Raw genomic sequence first — 17,113 nt, 5'->3', positions numbered from 1 at the left:
AAAAGGAAATGAAGTCGAATTCGAACCGATGTCTTTCTCCTTGTAAGATCAAAATATTTCATTATTCAAATTTATTCGGCTCTAATTATGGAACCAATGAAAATAAGTACGACTTATGATATATCGTTGAAAAGTTCTCAATGAGGGCTTAATACTGCAGTTAAGAAAAAGTTCAAAATCTAAATTTTTTGGACATTTTTTGTCAAGTCGATTACAATCAAAAGGGGAGGTTCACAATTAGATGTTACAACAGTCCTAAATCCAAATTTCAACATCCTACGGCTCATACTTTTTGAGTTATACGAGATATACGTACGTACGTACAGATGTCACGCCGAAACTAGTCAAAATGGATTCAGGGATGGTCAAAATGGATATTTCCGTTGAAATCTGAAAACTGAAATTTTTCGCGATCGCAATACTTCCTTTACTTCGTACAAGGAAGTAAAAATTAATTTATTTAATAAATAACTATAGTTATGTATCTTAGTCTAAACTCATCATGTGTCCCTATTTTATGGTATGAAAGGTGCAACAGAAAATTTTCAATCAGCGAAGGAATGCTAAAAAATAATCAAAAAAAAATTCGGTAAAGGGTTGTATAACTTTCCCAGCTCAGCGCTCGACAGATTATTTCAAATACCTCACGGGGTTTTTAAATATTAATGACCTAATTATGCAATATTTACAGTAAAACTGAGAAAAAGATCAATGTCCAGCAAAAAATTTGGGTCCGATTTGAACCCCTTGATCAAATTAATTTCTTCCTTAAAAGTTTTGCAGTATTAAAATTATAACTGAGAAAAATTCAAAACTCTTAATAAATACTTTAGGGTCCAAGGTTAAATGGTTCCTTGACCAAATGACCTTTTTATTATAAAATTATTGTGTTTATTTATATATTTTTTTTTTAGTTGCTAATAAAAAACATTTGTGTAATATTTGACAGTAGACGATAGCTGTTGAACCCCTGGCTCAAGAGTTACCTTCTTAACTATATTAATAACAGCAAAAAGTTTGAAAAAGAGGTGAAGTAACAGAAATTATAAAAAATTTAAAAAATGTTAGATCTGGCCGCACGAAATCCTCTTTTTTAAAAACGTTCCGTGATGCAATGAGTTCGAATATTTCCATGTTGTCTACATTAATACTAGATACAGTTGGATTTTCAGTCTTTAAAATTAAAATTAAAAAAAAATATTTTAAGAACAGATCCCATTCAGTCCCCTTGTATTTTAGGATTTAAAAGTTTATTTATTAATAAATTATTTATTTCAATAATTTTACCAGATTTGATTTAGTAATTCAGCAAGGCTAAAAAATATAGTTTACTAAATAAATATGGATATTTTGATGTCCCTAGTCCAATGGAGTTGAAAATCAGGCCAAAGCTGGGATATATACATATGAAAATATTTGTGCCTAATTTCAACTTTGTTAGTCAGCGGTTTTCAAGATATGACGCAAAGAATGTTTAGAAATAATGGTGAATAACCCCCACCTCTATATCCGATTGATTTAAAAAATTGGAATTTTAAATAACATAAGTACTTTCAACGTACCAAATGTCAATATTATATAACCTCTAAACAAAAAGAAAAAAAGCTAAAAATGGTGAAACTACCCCTTTTCCTTTTTTTATTTGCCCAAAATTTAATACCCCCACAAGTTAATATTTTTCTAGAATTTTCGAAGAATTTATATTGACCCAGTCCGGAGATATTAATCAAAACAGACCAACAACTGTAAGTGCATACATTTCCACAAATTTCTATAAGTTTTTTTTTTGTATTTTCTGGACTGCACTGGGATCTTGAAACATCGATATTTATAAAAACCCTGATACTCAAAATTCTGACCGATCACTATATACTTTCCCTTCTTTCCCTTTATAGATGTGCTTCAGCAGCAATAGAAACAGGACTCTAAATAATAGAGCTTTATTTTCACAAAACAGAGCTAGGAAAAGTAAAAAACTCATGTTTAGAATGAACATTAAAATAATGTATAAAAAACATGTTAATATTTATTATTGTTTTTATAAGATTCTATATTTGTTTAATTTTTATTGAGGAGATCTGATTTTTCTAATTATATAATCTTCAAATTAATTAATCAAGTATATTAATTTCTCTTGCATCGACTAGAAGCTAAGTACACCTATGATATAAAATAGTATATTATTTTGTTACTTTCCCGTTTACCTCAGTCATTCTTACGGTTGTGACGCAAATGTAGAGAAAGTTTAGTATAAGAGACACTAATTAAAGGACTTTCTTTACGAATAATGATGTTTACTATACATGCAGCCAATTTCTGTGGTGAACAGTGTGTAGTGATATCACCAGTGAAGAATACAGCAGGATACTTGTTATTCTTGATAATGGGAGTGCCGTGTAATAGAATGACTTCTGCATAACGACAGGTCTTCTACAAACTATTGCGGTTATGGGACTTAACATACATACATTAATGATAAGAACTGCTGCATCTTTTCTGGGACGTTTTACTCGTATATAACTGAAAATTGAACAATTCAAAAAGCATAGTGGTTATTAAATAACAAGGAGTGACAAAGTCGGTTTAAAAAGAAAGGCATAATAAAAATACCTCTTTATATAAGTTAAATATTTGTGACAGAATTTCTTAATCAATAACGAAATAGTTGGGTGAAACCATGCGCTCTAAACACATTCCACCAGCAGACAAAAACTATTTTCATTGGAACATGACACAGACATCTAACTAACTATCAATAGAAATTTATTAAACAGCAGTACAAGATTATACAGCATATAAAAATATATTACAAAATAGATGCCCTTAAATTATATATTTAAAAAAAATATTCATTATACAACTTTATGCACAATTCACACGATCCTACAAATTCAGCAACGGTTCGCAATCAATATAATAAAAGCAACTATATTTAATTTTTTATAACGGAATAAAACGAACTAAAAAAACCAATGTAGCAGACATATGAATATAAATTACAAGTCATTATTACAAATAGTAAATCGTAACACAAAGGAACCGTAACAAATAATACATATTTCTCACTATAAATTGACGTAATTTAACGCCAAAAATATTTTCAAGTGATTTCCATAACGAATCTATATTATTATATTTTTCCTTAGATAGAAAAAAAATTACACATAAAAAGTTTATTTTTTTTGCAAAACCTTATTGTATTATTATGATTTATTAAAAAAAAAAATAGTTCATAACTGTAAAAACCATTCAGTATTATTATTAATATATATATATATATATATATGTATAAAACGGTCATGGGTTTGTTCCGGTTTAGATTACATGTTATTGATAACACAGATAAGTTGCAATTTTAATTTGCTTTTTGCATAGGAGATTAAGATTGTCTTCAACCATTGATAAGAAGGTTAATTTATTATTATTAAGGTTAAATTAGTTTAAATAATATAATAGTAAAAGTAAAATTGCTTAATTAATTAATATAGAAAATTACTATATTAGTTCGAACTAAAAAATTATGTTTATTTTAATTCTCCTTTAAAAATTAAATAATTTTTAAATAACTTCTATATAGTAATTTCCGTTTTTATTAAAAGCATTTTACATTTAAATAAAATATTTAATTTATACAAAATAAATTAAATTATAGAGGCATTTTAAACTTGAAGATTTAATGACAAGATTTCAAAAAGAAACTAAAGCAGGTTTTACGAGTTTATTGAATTAACGAGTTTAACATTATACAATCTTACCGATGGTTCACAAGACATAAAAATTACCCTAAGTAAAGTATGATTATTACCCTAAGTATGATTATTAAAACAATGATTAAAAGTAAGTGCTTTTAATTGGGTTTTCAACATCAGTTTTGTAAATAAAATACTATTGATATAGTTCGTAATAGATTTCCCAATAATTTACCAAGAAACACTATATTATATATAGCAGAAAATAGATAAAATTTAGTTAAGTAGAACAAAACAAATAAATATGAAATATGCTGAAGAGAAACTGGAAGAGTGAAATACGAAAAAAGAGGCATTTAATAAAAAAATTCAATGAATGAACAGTAATACGTGATGAAATCGTAGATCGTCAAATTTAATAACTCGAAATGAGATACAATGATGAAGATAATGTTTAATGAAACATAATACCGCCATAGCGAAAGAGATAGTATAGTGAAAGGTAAAGTTGATAGTATATAAAATGTCTGTAAGGAGACAAAAACAAAAATAAAATGAGTAAAAAAGCCAAAAGATGCAGATTTAACAATTAAAAAAAAAAGAAGAAAATTGTTTTTGAAAATTTAATGTAACAAGTAACTGATAAAATCGTGGCTTGATAATAAATTTTTAGTAATTTTGAATTCAACAGAAGTGAAAGAACTTGAAAAGAAGCAAAATAGAATGAACAAACCGGTAGTTAACGTTAGAACATTACATGATAGTAATAATAAAGATGAGTCTTTGATAACCTGAAACAATGAATATAAAATCGCTTTAAAACACCGAGCTATTAACTTCTTTATGCGAAGGAGTTATGAAAACAAAACAGTAAATGAAACTTGGGCGTTACAGAGTGAATAATGTAATTTAATAATTAAGGACATCATAAAGAAACGTATCATGAATTATACGACACCTTAAAATGTGACCATAAGCCTAAAAGGGTTTTTATGGTTGTGAAACGTAATAGCTGCAAAACGTAAGCAGCGTACTACAGATATTGCTGTACCACATTCTTTAGAAGTGTGATAATATAGTACAATTATATGAGAACAAAAATATATCAACATTTTGGGTATAACTATTTTTTTGAGAACTGCGTTTTTTAAAATTCATTTTTCATTAAAAAAAAAATTATATATATAGACAGTAATCTAATTATAATAAAAATTTTACCGATTTTATATAATATTTTAATTAATTATATGTATAACAATACATAATAAATCAAATGAGATCAGTAAATAAAATCCATTCGGAATAAATATGAATAATCAATAAGTAACGTAAAACATGTAAATTCAAAGATAAATTAATTTTAAATGATATATATAAACGTCATTTCTAGTACCAAATAATTAATTAATCAGCATCGATATATTTTAATAAACTGGATTTCTATTCCAGCTAATTAAGTTGAAAACTGACAAGTATATAAATAATTTAACATACCGTACTTTGAACAATGAATTTATAAAATCGTTTACGTTATTAATAATGAAATGCATGTTACTGACATTCGATTCAGGTCACTTAGCTGATGAAATTGATTGCATCCATTTCTTTACAAGTTTTACAAATTAAATATCACGGTATATCACAAATTTACTTGTACATGTACGAATATACCGTAATTATTATTAATAAATAGGGTTTTATTGAGCGAATAAGTCAATACAAGTATATGAAATCATGTGAAGTTATATTTACGCCATGAAAAGTTAAATTTAACGAGAATCAGATAAAGTACATTTTAATGTAACAAAAATTTAACCTTTATGCTGAATAGATTTTATGCATTTTAGAAGAGTGCTTTTAGACACTTCAGGAAAGTTTGCTTTAATGAATTACTTATTCGTACATAACTAACACATTAAGCAATTAATTTTCAGTTCGCTATACTTAATAATGCTAAACAAGCGACAAAAAGAAAAAGTCAACAATAATTTAGAATAATCCAATTACTTAATAAAAAAATAAAAAATCGATATATTAAAATAAAGTAAGAAAAAGAATAATAATAATAATAATAATAATAATAATAATAATAATAATAATAATAATAATAATAATAAAAACAAGGCTTTATTAGATTTTGACTCTGTTTTAAAAGAAATTAGAAATTTCAAGCTTCCAAAAACACTATTTTTGTTTACAATGAATTGGAATACGAATAGTAATGCGTGCTCACTTACACGGTTTTTTTCTCGAACAGTAAACAAAATTAAAAAAAGAAAAATATGGTAATTGGTATAATATCAAGGAGTTCATTAGAACTCGTCGGTAAGAGGCTATGAAATCAACCAACTACTTTACAGTTCTAAACATGACCAAACCACTAAATAAGCGTGAAAACATTACATTTCAATTTAATTAGATTAGTAATACGGAATACTTTCAAAAAAATACCTCGAATTATGTTAGACATCGTTTGTTTTCCATTTAATGAACCGCGCGACTCGAATATATCATTTTATTCAATTTTTAATGTACCTTTACGAATCGCGCCGCTAGATAGCAGTACTTGACAGTACTAGGCAGCATACAAAAACTTGATAATGTACTTGAAACAATAAAATTTAAAAGAAGATATACCACAGCTTGTTTTAGTAGTAAATGCTCTTATGTAAATGAAAGCACAGAAGAAGAAAATTTTTTTTTTAATTCCCATCACTTCTTTAAAAAAAAGTTGAGAAGATATTATACCAGATTTACTAAAAAAGGAATAAGTAAAATAGAAATAAATTCTATTGGTAACGATAAAAGGGTTTCACTTACAAATTAATAAGTGCAATATTACATCACGGATTTTCGATTTGTAAAGGTCATTATACTAGTTTTATTAAAAAAGGAAAAATATGGTATGAAGTGAATGATATGACTAAAACAAAAAAACTGGCCATGAAATTCAATTTGTTTGTTCTAAGGCAATAAATTTTAATAATAAATCCATAAGATAACAATCAGTAATTCATAAAAAAAAAATTACAATGAAATTGTAAACCGTACGGTAAGAGTTTCGCAGATATCATTTCTTTCGCTCAAAAAACTAAAATTTCTGTAATATAAATAACACTATTTTTAACAAAACGATACTGATATCATAAAAGGTAGACACTACCATTTCTGTTATCAAAATCTGTTATTAATTTAGAATTTTCTTTAAAAAAAATACATGTATTAAATACCATATTTACAGAAATAATACAATTCTTATGATTATTCGTTGTTTAATTAATGAAAACGTTTGTTTTGCATTTTGTTACTATGTAACTCCATGATGATTTTACAACATAATTTCAATGAAGCCGCAGCGCAGTGAAAATACAGATTTTTAAATATTCTACTATTATCAGTTGATACGGGAAATTCGTACAAATGTCTGGAATGAAAACGATGCAGATCTTTACTTTTTTGTTTATAATAAAAAAATCATAGTATGTAGAAGTCATGCCACCATATAGTAAATATCCATATGGTAATATATATAAACTTTTGAGCTGACGGTGGTTTTGGGGTAGTGAGATGTGAAACGCGAAATGTCGAAATTTTCTGGAAGTAGAATCATGATACCCATTACAATAGGTAGCTTTCTTATGAAATCAACCTAAAACGGGTTAATTCGATGTTTTACACTGGTTTCCCCGATTTTATTTACGCTATGACGCATGTAAAGCCTCTAAATACAAGTGAGACTAGTCAGTTCTGAAAGTAATAATGTTCACTTTGCAAACAATTTCTGTGGTGAACAGGTTGTCTTATAGGTGGAATGTAATTTGAATTTTGGTAGATTGGTGTGGTAGCCCATCGGGCTGGTCTAGTGGTTAACTCGCCAATCAAATCAGCTGATTTCAATGTCGATAGTTCTAAGGTCCAAATCCTAGTAAAGGCAGTTACTTTCATGCGGATTAGAATACTGGATGATGGATACCGGTGTTCTTTGGTGGTTGAATTTCAATTAACCACTCATTTCAGGTACGGTCAACCTGAAACTGTAGAAGGCGACACTTCATCATCCATATCATCCTCGAAGTAATACGTTACGGTGGGTCAGGAGGCTAAACAGAAAAAGAAAGAAGAAAGACTGGTGTGCTAGCATACAATATAAGCTAAGTGAAGAAGAAAATGGAAAATCAACGCCTCATTTTCCCTAGTAAGCCTGGTAATTAGTGAGTTGGTTACATCATTTTTGAGAGCAACCTTTGTCTTGTATGTGGTATCTAGAATCGTAAGATTATGGCACCTAACATAAATGCATCATTGAAATTTATTTATTTTTTTCGTTTAACCTCAGGGACCACCGTTAGATATTGCTTCAGAGGATAAGATGAATGATTTGTAGCGTATGCGAAAATGCCATGATTGACCGGGATTCGAATCCAGAACCTTCATATGAAAGGCTGAGATGCTACCACTCGCGTCACGGAGGGCAGCTATTGAAATTTATTTTGATAATGAAATATTACCACCTAACATAAATGCATCACTGGAATTTATTTAGATAATGAAATTTTACCTATTTAAATTATTAATGTTGCTGGATAGGTGAATAAAGACTGAAAACGCTTATGGTCTAAAAGTTAAATCACAAATCTGATTGGATAATCAATAAAAACTGCATTTGTTTGGAAACAAATTGAAATGAAAGTTTATCGGATATTACTGTTCACGATTACTAATTTAAAATTAATTAAAAATATGACCGTTTGAAAGCAGATAGTAAGTTAAAGCAATGCTATAAATTTTAATCTTTATGCTTTAGTTTAAACATAAAATAAAGTTTATAACTATTTTAATTTATTTACCTTTATGAGTGAAATACTTGATTAAATTTTGAACAACTACAGCTCCACACCATCAGAACTGTAACAAAAAAAAAATAATAATAATAAAACTTTAAGTAGAATTACCTTCATACAAAAATAAATTTGAGATAAAAAATATAATTCTTGTAGTTATACTTATTGAAATGATAAAAGTAATATTTGATAAAAAGTTTGTTGTATCTAATTGTATTGAAATATTATAAAAAACTTAAAAAAGTGTAAAGCTCCGGTGACGGACAGTCAAAGAAATCATTACAGTAATAAAGTTATAGATGTCGACAAAGAAATTAAATGCACGTATTTTTTGTGGTAGTTATATTATTCTACCATTCTGACACTATATTATTTTCCTAAAAAAAATTTTAATCAACTTATAAGTACGAATTGGTGGATTATTTTAGAATGCACTTGAACTAAAAAACAAACAGTTAAAGTGCATTCTAAAATAATCTACCAATTCGTACTAAAAAACAGTTAACGTAAAGGAAAACATCCCTTTCGGCATGCTGGAAGGCGGAGGTAGATTTCACCGTTGCTAAGTTGAGAATAAAAAAGATTTCCACTTCAAAATTAAGAAAAACTTCAGATTTACTCATTACGACAATGGTTGCATATGAAAAAAGTTTCACATGTTTAGCATTCGATAAGCCCCATCTTACAATTCCAGCAAAATTTTGGTCATTCCTTGCCGTAAGGGTTGGTCATATCAAAAATTGTTTCAGACAAATGTTTTAGGTGATGTTTAGAGGACTAACGATATTAAACCTATTTGATACTGTGCCTATTAAGGAAAGTATGACTTTTTGGTCTTCGAAACCCCATTTTTTCCACCCACTAGGCCATAGGTTGGTGATATAAAAAATTGACTTACATAAGTTTTAGGCCCTTATCAAGAAAAAAAAGAAAATTAGTAAGAACTTTAAACGAATTAATAAGAAAGTTAATGCGACATTTTGTTTTTTCGAAAAGGAACCCTCCCATTTCCACCCCCGTGGTCCGATTTTGCCCATTAAACTCGACCGAGATTTTAGGTCGTTATATTTTTATGTATCAATTTGAAAGTGACTGACGCAAAATTTACAGCAGTTATAGTGTCCACAAGAAAGCGATAAGTATATATATACTTATACTGTGGTTTTGAAACGCGAAGATATGTCGAAATTTTCCGAAAGATGAATCATGGTACCCATTACAACAGGTAGCTTTCTTATGAAATCTACCTAAAACATTAGATTGACCAAAAATATAATGAAATAAACTATTTTGTATTTTGGGGGATTTTACCCATTTACAACCCCTTAAAATTGGGTAATTCATTCGGTTTGATAGATATTTTATATAAAAATAAAAATAATAATTTATTTTTAATTATTAAAAATCTTTTACTCATTTTGAATAAAAATCCATTTAAAGCGACGAAATCGTATATATAAGAGTAAATATGGTGAGTATATATTTAATTATTAAATATATTTCCAAGTCATTTAAATATAAAGTGATGCGTTGATATTGAAGTGTAAGCGACCCTGTTCTAGTCGTATCGTATTATAATATAATATTAAATTTAAACTTGTTTTAATATTATAATTTATTATAAGCGTGTCATTGCCCGTGTATTAACCAAATTTTTTTTATAAATTCTGTTTCTATAAGATAGGCATTTTTAATATAATTACGTTATATTAAATGAAATGATTTGTCTCTTTTATTTTTAAATAAGTAATTTAATTTTTAAATAGCAAATGTAATAATATTTTTTATTACTTTAGACCGGAACACTCATTTATAATTCTATATGTAAAATGTCAAAATTAGAATATAAACAATATATATATATATATATATATATAAAACCTTTTACTTCAGGGTTATTTTTTTCTGTTTAGCCTCCGGAACTATAGTACGGTATTACTTTACTTCAGAGTATGAATGAGGATGATATGTAATGAAATGTAGTCTTGTACAGTCTCAGGTCGACCATTCCTGAGATGTGTGATTAATTGAATCCCAATCACCAAAGAACACTGGTATCCACAATCTAGTATTCAAACCCGTAAAAAAGTTATTCTTGCCATTGCTAGGATTTGAACCTTTGAACTCTCAACTTCGAGAGTTCAAAGGTTATCGTAAATCAGCTGATTTACGATGACGATTTAACCACTAGATCAACCCGGTAGATTTACCAATTAAGGTTGCTACGCCTCAAGATCTGCGGAATCGATTTGTTACAACAGTGAATTCAATAACCAGGGGGACCAGTTACCAATAAAAATAATTTGGTACCAATTAAAATAACTAACTGTTATTTATAAATATCGATATTTACATCATTGTACGAAGTAAAAAACGTATTGTGATCGCGAAAAAAGTCGGTTTTCAGATTTCAACGGAAATTTCCATTTGACCATTCCTGAATTCATTTTGATTATTTTCGGTGTGACTTCTGTACGTACGTATGTGCATATGTATCTCGCATAAATTACAAACGATTAGCCGTAGAATGTTGAAATTTTGGATTTAGTACTGTTGTAACATCTAATTGTGCACCTCCCATTTTGATTGCTATCGACTTGATCAAAAGTGTCCAAAAATGTTTTTTTTTAACTGCAGTAATAATTCCTCATTGAGAGGTTTTCAACGATATATGATAAGTGGTACTTATTTTCATTGGTTCCAGAGTTGTAGCTACATAAAATTTTAATTGATGAAATATTTTGATCTTACAAGGGGAAGGTACATCGGTTCGAATCCGACTTCATTTCCTTTTTTTTTTTTTTAATGAAAAGCACATAAAATTTTATTTCCCTTATAACTTCTGATTTTTCATTTTTTTATTTATTGTTTTTACTGAATAATTATTTACTGTAAACCCTTTTTTACAATCAGAGATTAATAATTATTAATAAAGCAATATAATTAAATTTAAAAATAAAGTTGAAAAAAGATTTCACCCGTGCTAAAGGGTAAAAAAAATTTCCACCTTAAATTTAAGAAAACCTTCAAATTCACTCAATACGACAATGATTGTATCTTAAAAAAATGTTTCACATGTTTAGCATACGACAAGCTCCATCTTAAAATTCCAGCAAAACGTTGGTCATCCCTTGCCGTAATGGTTGGACATATCAAAAACTGTTTCAGACAAACCTTTTAGGTAATGTTTAGAGGACTCTGTGCCTATTAAGATAGGTATGATGTTTTTGTCTTCAAAATCCCATTTTTTCCACCCCCTGGGCCAATGGTTGGTGATATCAAAAACCTTTACTGAAATAAGTTTTATGCCCCTATCCAAAAAATAGTAGGAACCTTAAACGAATTCGATATTTTACTTAATAAATAGATTATAGCAATTTTCTTCTTTTTCGAAAAACCCCATTTCCACCCCCACGGTCCGATTTTGGCCGTTAACGAACTCGACCGATATTTTGGGTCGAGTTTTTTTTAGGGAAGAATTTGAAAGTGATTGAACAAAATTACGGCGGTTATCGTTTCCCCAAGAAATTGAATATATATATAACGTATATATAAACTTTTGAGCTGAAGGTGGTTTTGAGGTCTCGGGGATGTGAAACGCGAAGATATGTCGAAATTTTCCGGAAGTCGAATAATGGTACTCATTACAATAGGTAGCTTTCTTATGAAATCTACCTAAAACGCAGATGTCTTAATAGACACATCTTACTAAAAACGTAAGATCAACGCATACAAACTCGTAAATTGTTGGTTAATGAAGGCCTATCTACAACCAGATGTTTTTAGCCAGCAACAGAGTGGCTAAACACTAGTGGGAAAAGTGCGTTCAAAGAGCAATCTATGAGTACAAGACTACCTATTAACTAGCACTTAAAATCTCGTACAAGTGACTTAGAACTGTGAATTCCATAAATTCAAATTTGCTCCTCAGAGACGCGCAAACACACAAATCAGTGTCACAACTTTTTTTCTTTTTGTTATTAACTTGAGTGAAAAGTTGATATTATCATTTAATTGTCTATACTATAGGAAAATCAAAATTAAAGACTAATTAAAGAAATTATTTATTTTAACTTAATGTTTATGTTTTGTTACTTAATTTAATCCATTGGAGATTAAAAAAACAAAAAAAATTGCCTTAGGATTTTCGGTCAAAGTGCCAATAACTGAGCTGAAAGTTGCTGTTTTTAGTTTCCTGTACAATTTAAAACCTCTGCAAGCCCAGTTTTTAGTTCCAATTACAATGTTTTTTCCGCAAAAGAAATTTAATTTACAAGGTTTATTTGTTCTAGAAAATTCTAATTTTTTCAGAAATTTGTAATTTTTTGTGGTACAGTTATTTACGAATAAGAGAAAACCCAAATAAAAACATTCAACATTTGAAAAAATAATCCCCGACTAAACTAAAGTAAAATATAAAAAATACTAAAGTTAACCGTAAAAGATTTTTGATTTTATCAACCAGTAATTTGTCAACGTTTTCATAATATTTTTTTCGGATAATATAGATCGGAATGAATACGATAAGTAAACATTTTATTAATTTTAAACACAAATTCATCTGTTTATATCAACGTATTTTGGATTTTGTTGATTTTATTTGCTATAGAAAAGTTCAATTTTTTCTTCAAATTGTAAATATTATAGCAAATGTAAATCTAAAAAATTCAACTTCTTTACAAATCAAAAATTCCCTTTCTGGCATTAGTAAGAGAAAATAGATTGTTTCCTAACGAAAAAAAGGTGTAGAACTGAATATAAAAGTGAATAATATAATTTGCCATAAAAAGTATTTTAACAATTCCAAATTAGTTTCATGACACGCAAACTCTTACTTACGCAGTAAGTATAAAAAAAAAATAAATACATTATACAATTTTTCATGAACAAAAAAATTATCGTTTTCTCTCTTACTCCTTCAATGTACACGTAATACCTTCCTTCGTGCACACATAGAAACAAGACCTCTCACACTAAAAATTCTCTTATTACTACTCCCGAGTTCACTATTTTCCTTTTTAAGTAATAAAACATTATACCCGATGAGCTTTCCAGGCAGTAAGCTTCTCACCAGAAAGGCAATAAATAACTTGTACCGAACGAACTCCGCCCTCTTTACCGATGAAAATCTCAACCACAACAATCTCTTGTTTAATTCTCGCAAACACGAAGTGAGCATACGTAAGTGTCATACATACTTTGTAAAATAGAATAGAAGTAGTTTTTTCTCATTTAATAAGAACTTAAAAGTTACATCGAAAAGAAATATAAGGAAAATAAATTTCTATTAACTCAACAGTTGTTTCGATAATTTGTAAGTTATAGTAAACAACTGTGTTAAAATAAAATATTTATTAAAGGACAAAGGATATTATAAATGTTATTGAATAATTTACTTAATTCTAAATAAAAAATCGAATGTGGGCACCACATGACTTCCTTGTACGCCTATTAAATTACATATATTTTTTATTATATTATTTTTTTTTCTTTTTGTTTATTGAAAAATAATAACAAAATTGTAAAATAATATTATTTATTGTAAAATAATTTTATAACCACAGACTAATAAATCTATATATTTAAATCAAAAAAAAAAAAAAAGAAATGATGTCGGATTCTCGCCGATGTACCTTCGCCTTGTAAGAACCAAATATTTCATTAATTAAAAATTTTATTTGTCGATAACTCTGAAACCAATGAAAGTAAGTACCACTTATGATATATCGTTGAAAAGCACTCAATGAGGGCTTACTACTGCAGTTAAAAAACTCCAAAATCCTTTTTAACACCTTTAAAAGCTTTTATTAACACTTTTGGTCCAGCCGATTGCAATCAAAAGGGGAGGTCCCTAGAGGGAGGTAACTAGATGTTACAACAGTCTTAAATCCAAAATGTCAACATTCTACGGCTAATCGTTTTTAAGTTTTTTTACTCGGATTTGAATACTAGATCGTGGATACCGGTGTTCTTTGGTGGTTGGGTTTCAATTAACCAAAAATCTCAGAAATGGTCGAGCTGAGACTGTACAAGACTACACTTCATTTACACTCATACATATCATCCTCATTCATCCTCTGAAGAATTATCTAAACGGTAGTTACCGGAGGCTAAACAGGAAAAAGAAAGAAAGAAAGAAAGAATCGTTTTTAAGTTATGCGAGATACAAACGCACGTAAAGACGTCACGCCGAAACTAGTCAAAATGGATTCAGGGATGGTCAAACTGGATATTTCCGTTGAAATGTGAAAACCGAAATTTTGAGAGATTAAAATACTTCCTTGTACGAGTACAAGGAAGTAAAAATAAAATAAAACAATACGGAAGTTTCTATAGTTAAAACTTCACATTAAATATAAATAAAAATGAAAGATATTCATTTTTGATGATAGAAATAAAGTTAAAATTAAAAAAAAAAAAAAAAATGTAAATTCACTTTAATAATAAAGCATAAATAAATAATTTGTTCCATATTTTTACTTCCTTGCACGAATTAACCTGTGATTGTATAAAAAGTTTTATAGTAAATAATAATTCAATAATAACAACAAAAAAAAAATAAAAATAAAATTCTTTATAAAAGAATTGCAGGATCCTATCTCACTTTCAAATGAAATAAGTTTAAATGATGTACAACAAAAAAAATGTGTATATTTAATTTAATAGGCATTCAAGGGACTGATCTGGGTCCACATCAGAGTTTTTTCTGTTCTTGAAATAACTAACATAGTATCCACTCTGAGATTCGTGAATATATTTTAGTACCTGATAATTTATAACAAGAAACCTCCTACGAATCGCTAGAAGTCGTGGATAACAATAAGGATGTTTAATGAAGTAATCTCCCGTTGGTCTTTCAACCTTTCAAATGAAGATTGTTATAAAGTAAATCTATCGATTTAACCTCTTTTAGCGATGTTTCTCATCTCGAGGGCAAAAGGGTATTCTATAACTCCAATAGCTCATTTTTCGTCATAAGAGAAAGTTGTTACTCTAAAAGAAGCGAATCTCTCCTCGTTCCAAATAAGATTTAAATAAATTTAATAGAAAAATTAATTATAAGAAACTCAAAACGGATGGAAAACCCAATATAAAAATCAAGGATAAGGCCGTGTAACTGATTCCGGCAAAACTAACCGACAAGGAATTTTAATATCCTACCGAACTGTAAAAAAATGAAGTAAAAACATTACAAAAATATTACGTCGAAATAGAAAGGGTATTACGTCGTTATCAACGTGTATGTTATGTTTATGATCATTTATGTTTCTAATTTTATTTGCTTTATGTTATTATTATAATGTTGTAGTTTTATCCAGTACTGGATATTACTATCATTTCTAGTTCATTACTAGCTAGTTGTACTTCACCAATGATCATGCTACCTTTAATTTACTGTTGATGTCTAGAATGTAATTAAGATGTTTCAAGGGCATCTCCTCTATAACTTGATTACTGTCATAAAATTTACCTATTTCTAATCTATAAAACTCTGTAAATATAATTTGACATAAAAAAAACGAATAAAAGAAACACAATACCCTAACCCAAAAAATAAAACAATAAACTAAATACTAAAATAATAAAATAGAAAACGATTACATTAAAATACCTAATATTTTAAAAGTAATATTACAAACAAATTGAAATCGTGTAACTTGAACTTATTAATTAAAAATTATATTCTTCATTACCCTAAATAAGTTTAATTAAAAGAGATCAATGTTTGATTCACTTTTATTATTGATTTCCGGGAATTTAATAATTATAATTTTAATTCGTTGAATTTAATGAGAATTACTGCACGTTTTTCTAACTACATTCTCAGCAATTTAGTTTAATTGAGTACATCTTAAAGTATAAAAAAATGGAGAATTATAATTACTGACTTCTTCATTATACTTATTTCTTGACCTCATTCAAGAATATTATAATTAAGTAAGAAACAGCTAGAATATAAGACTACATTGTGTTAAACCTCTTAAGTTAAAATTCTTATAAAACCGAGAAGAATTCTATTATAATATTATTATTAATAACGTTGTGTTATTTTTAATAACATAAAGGGATTACAATAACATAATTTATGAAAAATAAAAAATAAAATAAGTTTTACAATGTGTTAATTAATGATTAATTTAGAGGATAATTGGTACTTCTTTATCTTCATTATAAGAATAGTATCTCGTATTCAGTTTAAGTACTGGCCTTTTTCTACAGTACAATACGGCGGTTCAAACTATTTTAACACTGATGTAAAAAAACCCAGAGAGTTGTTATTTGATATTTCTATCATTACTTAATATAGCATACAATTTGAAATCATTCGAAACTTTAAGAAAATTAATTGGAAAACTTAAAATGGATATACATATATATCCCCAGATACTGAGAAACTTAAGCATATTAATTAATTAGGTAGCAGTTAAATAATATTTTTTTCATTGTATTCTTTGATGTATATACACAGATAGGTCCAAAAAATGTACTCACTCTTTGCTAGTTCATATCTCGTGACAAATTTGACTTGACGTGACGATTTTTGGCAGTGAGAGAGAGTTATGGTATGTGTTCAAAATGACC

At 28.1% G+C, this 17,113-nt stretch overlaps 1 protein-coding gene across 2 annotated transcripts in view; it reads right to left on the bottom strand.

The window, feature by feature from the left end:
• LOC142325258 (hexosaminidase D-like) overlaps positions 1–17,113 on the bottom strand; it is a 670,113-nt gene that overhangs the window by 141,540 nt on the left and 511,460 nt on the right. For both annotated transcript variants that reach the window (XM_075366764.1, XM_075366765.1), the window contains one exon: positions 8,537–8,594. The gene's annotated coding sequence lies outside the window, so the exon portion shown is untranslated. The remainder of the gene's footprint in view (positions 1–8,536; positions 8,595–17,113) is intronic.

The sequence above is a fragment of the Lycorma delicatula genome, chromosome 5, assembly GCF_047948215.1.
Source record: "Lycorma delicatula isolate Av1 chromosome 5, ASM4794821v1, whole genome shotgun sequence".
NCBI classification, from domain to species: Eukaryota; Metazoa; Arthropoda; class Insecta; order Hemiptera; family Fulgoridae; genus Lycorma; species Lycorma delicatula.
The sequence above is the reverse complement of the archived record's forward strand: the minus strand, read 5'-3'. Positions and strand labels throughout refer to the sequence as shown.